The sequence below is a fragment of the Lactuca sativa genome, chromosome 3, assembly GCF_002870075.4.
Source record: "Lactuca sativa cultivar Salinas chromosome 3, Lsat_Salinas_v11, whole genome shotgun sequence".
Taxonomy (NCBI): Eukaryota; Viridiplantae; Streptophyta; class Magnoliopsida; order Asterales; family Asteraceae; genus Lactuca; species Lactuca sativa.
The window spans coordinates 67781911-67787910 of NC_056625.2; positions in this window are offsets into that span (position 1 = coordinate 67781911).

A 6000-nucleotide genomic window follows, 5' to 3' on the forward strand; every position below is an offset into this window, starting at 1 on the left:
CGAGTAGTCATTAAAACTATTCTTCATCTAATAAGGGCGATCTTCGTATAGCTTTACTATGTAAAACTATGACACAACTTACAAGCACGTCGCTTGCTTGCGATTTTCGGTCTTAGAGACTGCCAGTTATGTCAGGGAAATAAGGGTTTTTCCTGTATACAAACCAAACAACTAATAGGAAAATAAGGGATTTTCTCGGTACAATTAGTTGCAATTTACATCACGAACATTCATATGCATTGCATACTTTTATAAGAAAATAAGGGTTTTTCTGGAAAACATGCAAACACTTTCGAATGGCATACATCTTCTCAAAACACTACTTATGAACTCACCAACTTAAATGTTGACACTTTTTCTTTGAAATAACTTGTATTCACAGGAAACCGCTAGCCAGGTAGCAACTACTTCTGAAGACTAACGCATTGGCGTTAGTAATATATTTTGGATCACCATTTTATATTTGATTTCTTTTGCAAACATGTAACACCTACAATCATGTAAACTTTTCAAACATATTTATATTATGGTGGTGTGTACTTTCCTTTCTATGAACTGTTATGATACTGAATATGATGTCCTCCGCCCCCGAACGATTCCGCCGTTCAGGTTTGGGGGTGTGACATTCTCAAACTCATATACCTTTCCTTAGATAGATCACATGTGTGTCTAAACTATTTCAGAACTTATATCAATAAGCCCCAAATGTTCAAACTAATTGTCAAATCTCACAATTCGAACTATGAAGAGGGATGCCGTAATCATAATCGAATTTGAGAATGCAATTTACACAATCGCTATCTCCTTAAAATCTTCCTACCGAAAGCGTTTTCTCACGATCATTTTCATGAATTAGAGAGAAACCTTACTACTTAGATTTTATAGTGTATGTGTTCCTATCCATGTGAATTTGTCATAACCATTATCATAAGACAAGGTTGTGACAAATCCAAACTCGTATGGAGTGAACTTGTTCAATCTTTATTTCTTGCCATCTCGCAGTACAAGGGCCTACCATGTCTTCCAAGTAGTTGAGCAGCTCACCCATACAAATCAATGAGCTTTCATTGATTAAGGTGCTCTGCCTTTATGCATTCAAATGAAAACTTATAGAACTCACATGCATAGTCAACTCAACTGGAATGGCACAGAAACAAGAATATGTCAACACGATAGGTTATAAACCTCAAGTCGTGTGCTAGGATAAATAATAGGTTTACTCTTGATTAGTTCCTGAAGCTATTCAAGACCATTAAAACTCCCGCGTGTGGACAGTGCTATTCTGTAAGAATGACAGAAAATATGTTGTTTGATAATATGAATACGTTCAATCTTACATAACTATTGTCATTGTCACACATTTTCACTAATTATAACGTCTATAAGGTTATTATAGACTTTTTATTATTTTTCTCATTCTGTCGGAATGTTTATTGACTCATATTCTGTAAGAATGAAAATGAGTGAAAAACGATATGTGAAAACAAAAATGAATAAGAATTAGTGAGAATGTATGAATATGACGATATTTGTGTGAGGTTGAACGTATTCGCATTATTAAATGACTTATTCTCTTAGTAATTCTCATAGAATAACACTGTCCACACGCCTGCATAATAGTTGTCCATCCACATTATAACCTAGCCATATATATATATATATATATATATATATATATATATATATATATATATATATATATATATATATATATATATATATATATATATATATATAAAGAGAAAGAGTTTTGAATTAAAATGTTACAATAATGGTCTTTGAAAATTCTCTTTTTGCTTGGCTTTTTACCCCAAACTTAAATTGTAAATATTATATTTACCCTTCAATTTTATAAAAGTTGACATTTTGATTTATTCTCGACAAAACTGTAAAAATTGGTCCATGTGGTATTCAAAAAACTTTTGATAGGGTCCAAAAAGTTTTCAACTTGCATGGAAGGTCCAAAATCAAAAATTTCTATTGGTTTTGATCCATGTGGGACTTGAAAAGACTATTTTGCCCTTTTTATTTTTTTGGATATTTTAAAATTTTATTTAATAATTTATTCATTAAAAATTAAAAATGAAAGAACTAGGCCCACCTCTCTCTCTCTCTCTAGAAAGAACCCACACACACACACTCCACATACGAACACAATCAATGATGAACACACTCTCCATAATCGATTTGCAAGTGTGTGATTGAATACTCCACCCAACAACACTGGTTTCACCGATGAACTCCACTGCTAGCCACCCCCATCCACCAAAACCCTTACCGAAAACATCCTAATCATCTTCATCGCTTCACCAGAGTAAATTAACCCAAATGTGTCAAACATCACTAGATCATGCACTCAAGAACATAAAACCACCACCTCAACGCCTCAGAAGGCCCATGAGTCGCCGAGAAGAAACCCAGTCGTCGGACGTTTCCGAGACAACCGTCTCTCCGATTTACAACTAGATGAAGACGATGGTTGAGCCGCCCATCTCTTTCCATCTCTGGAGATGTTGTTCCAACTCACTAATGGCGGTGACATTTAGGGTTTCAAGCGATGGCAGCGACAACAAAGAGGGAAGATGGATGGTCGGTGTATCTCCAACCTCCTGAGAATCGACAAGCACCATCAGAAACATATCACAACTTCAGATCCAAAGTTTTACTATTGAATGTGGCTTAATGTTGATTTCTGGTTTTAAAAGTTTTTTTTGCATTTTTTTGTAATGCCTGCTTCTCGGTACGTATTTTAAATATTAGTTTTACACATGAAATAGGCTCACGTCGTGAGCCATAGCGGTCACGTCGTGTGTAGGGGCCATTGACTCTTTGACTCACGTCCTCGAACCTCACGACGTGAGGTATTATTTCTCATGACGTGATATAATTCCCGTGTTTCTAGGCTAGGCATTAATGATGATGTAATAGTCTAGGTTAACCTTTGTAACTCGTTTTAAAATAATAAAAATGTATTATATGAGTATTATGTGTTTTATGCTTAATTGTGTGACTTAAATGAATTAAGGATAAAAATAAGTGTTAAAATAAAATATTAGATAAACCCAATATCTATGAAGGAAGTTGTAGTGGTCGTGACAAGGATTCCGGATATATAAAGAATGCCGAAATTCGAGTTATAACGAAGAAGTTATGACCTGTCGAAGTTTCGCGACAGAACCGGTACGACACTGCGTGACGTAAATAATGAATTTACGATAGAGCGATTTTTAGCCTTAGCGATCTAAAAGAAAGTCGTAGAATACGTTAAACCGATAGCATGCATGAAAAGAACGTCTAAATCTGACTTCGTATGAGGAAGTCATGATTTTTCGAAGTTCCGACTTACCAGTATGCAACCCAAAGTTCGAATATGAGATCGAGTGATTTCTAGCCGAGACAATCTAAATGAGAATCGAAGATCTCGTTAATAGAAGTGCAACGGTAAAAACACAAACGAAAACGGACGTCGGATGAAGAAGTTATGAATTTATAACGGACTTTTCCTGTCCCGACCTACTAAAAATATAATAATAAAAATAAAGTCAAAAATAGCCGACGGAATCTAAACAAAATTCGTAGAGCATAATCTCACCTAGACGTGGATATTAAGAACATCGAAAACAAAGCTCATATGCGAAAGATATGAATTTCTGAAGTTCGTGGCACAAACTTCAACATCTGTCAGACCTCACGACGTGAACAGGAGATTTACGACGTGAACTAGTGATTGACGTCTCCCAGAGCCTGACAAACTGACGTCGCGACTACGAACTGATCATGACCAATTTCACGACGTGAACAATTGTGGTTCACGACGTAAATCCAAAAATTTCACCCTATAAATAGAAAGCAAGGGCAGCCGGTTTTGGTTGCTAATTTCTAAAACCTCTCTCATACTTTTCTCATCTTTAAGCCCCCCATACTACCCCAAAGTCCCGGTATTATACCGACACCCAAAGCAAGTCCTGAAGCTCCGCAGATCCTGAGAAAAAGAGTTTTCAAGCCAAAACTCTGCTCGCGTGAAGCCCGGTTTTTGAGAAAAATCTCGGTTTCATCGAAGAATATTACTTTAAAGAGCCGTAGTGTTGTCCGATCATCGTCTTATCAAGTGAGTGTATAGTCACTTTAATCTTACACATATATATGAAGTATTTTATATAAAATACGTGCTATGTGTGTGTGTGTGTGTGTATATATATATATATATATATATATATATATATATATATATATATATATATATATATTGTTTGTTTATTTGAGATGGATGTTGAATGAATATGTTATACATGTTTTAAATGATTTAAACTGTATATATGTATTTTATATCTACGAATATGTTGGGTAGAACATGAGTAGATAAATAATGAATAATGAAAGATGATATAGATGAATATTGGCAGCTGTGCCAAAACCCTTAGGTGTTTTTGATTTAAGTGTTCACCAGTTGTAATCTAAATATCCTGACAACTGCGCCTAATGGATAATTTTTGCAGCCGTGCTAAATAGATACAACATAATCCTGGCAGTTGCGCCTAAAGGATAATATCGACAATTGCGCCTAATAGATGATATTGGCAGTTGCTCCTGGTTGAGAACAACACAATCCTGGCAGTTGCTCCTAAAGGATAATATTGACAGTTGTGCCTAATAGAGAACGTTAGCAGTTGTGCTATTGTCAACGATGGACTTTGTGTCTATACCTTAGGACAATCCTTTGAAATGAATGAGTGAATGATAGAGGATTCTTAGGGTGGAACCTTAAGAAACTGCAGAAGTATCCCTTAAGCAGTGTTGTTAACTCAATGATGATCCTTAAGCTAGGTCCCCTTTTATAGATGTTTAGGGACATAAAGTGAGGATAACCGAAACGGGTAATCAGGGTTATTATTGACTGATGAAATTAATAAATTTATTGTTGGTTGATAAAAATTAATAAATTTATTATTTGTAGGTTGAAAACCCTGTATGCTCACCAGGCTCCCAAGCATGACCCACTCAGTTTTTCTTTGTATTATAGGTAGTGGCACCAGAGCGTAAGTTGGATGACTTATCAAGATACTTTGGATTATAGGTCAATAGTTGTAAATAACTGTTGTAAGGCTTATAATATGCCGTTTATGCTTTTGGTCTGTATCGGAACATGACATCCTGAGATTTTGTTATATAATGAAAATACATTTCTTTAAGAAATGCTTTGATAAATTTTTATCATATTTTTTTTTGGGAACAAATTCCGCAACTCATTTAATCAAATGATTACTCTGATTTTATATTAAAATCATAATTTAAATCGGTCTTTTATGGTCGTGAAATTTGGGATGTCACACGTGAGCCAGGACCGATGCTCCCAAACCCTAAAAATTAGGTATAAAACAGAAAGAGGAGGCTAGGGTCGCCCATCCTCAGCCTCTTTCACTCCCAAGTAGATGAAAACCCTAAATTTGATCCTTATGAGCCATTGAGCCATTGTTGGAGGCTTTGGTGTTAATGGTGTTTTGTTTTCTTTAAAGAGGAAGAAGAAGAAGCTCTTGTAGTGACTTACTTTGGCAAGATAAGTTCATCTTTGTAGACTAGCTGAACTTGTGAGCTCCAGTAAGGTATAAAGATCCTACCTTTTTCACTTAAGGTTGCTAGATCTAGGTTATGGCCATCTTCTTTACATAAGATCTTGGTTTTCCAAGCATGAGGTTCATAAAGTTTCCAACTTTATGAACCATTGAGTCATTTGTTGTATTAGAACCCCTCCATCTAGACTTTGGTGCAAGTTATGGCCCCCAAGCTCGAATCTTTATGATTATATCAACTTTTGACCTAGCTAGTGATTAGGTCATGCATCGGACATGCATGGTTGAAAAGATATGATTTTTATGGCCTTTTAGACTAAATAAAGTATTTTGGAAAGTCCCAACGCTCATCTTAAAGGATTAAGAGCTTAATGCTCACAGAACAGTTCTCACGACGTGATATGTTATTATGTGGTAGTGGTAGGGGTGAAAT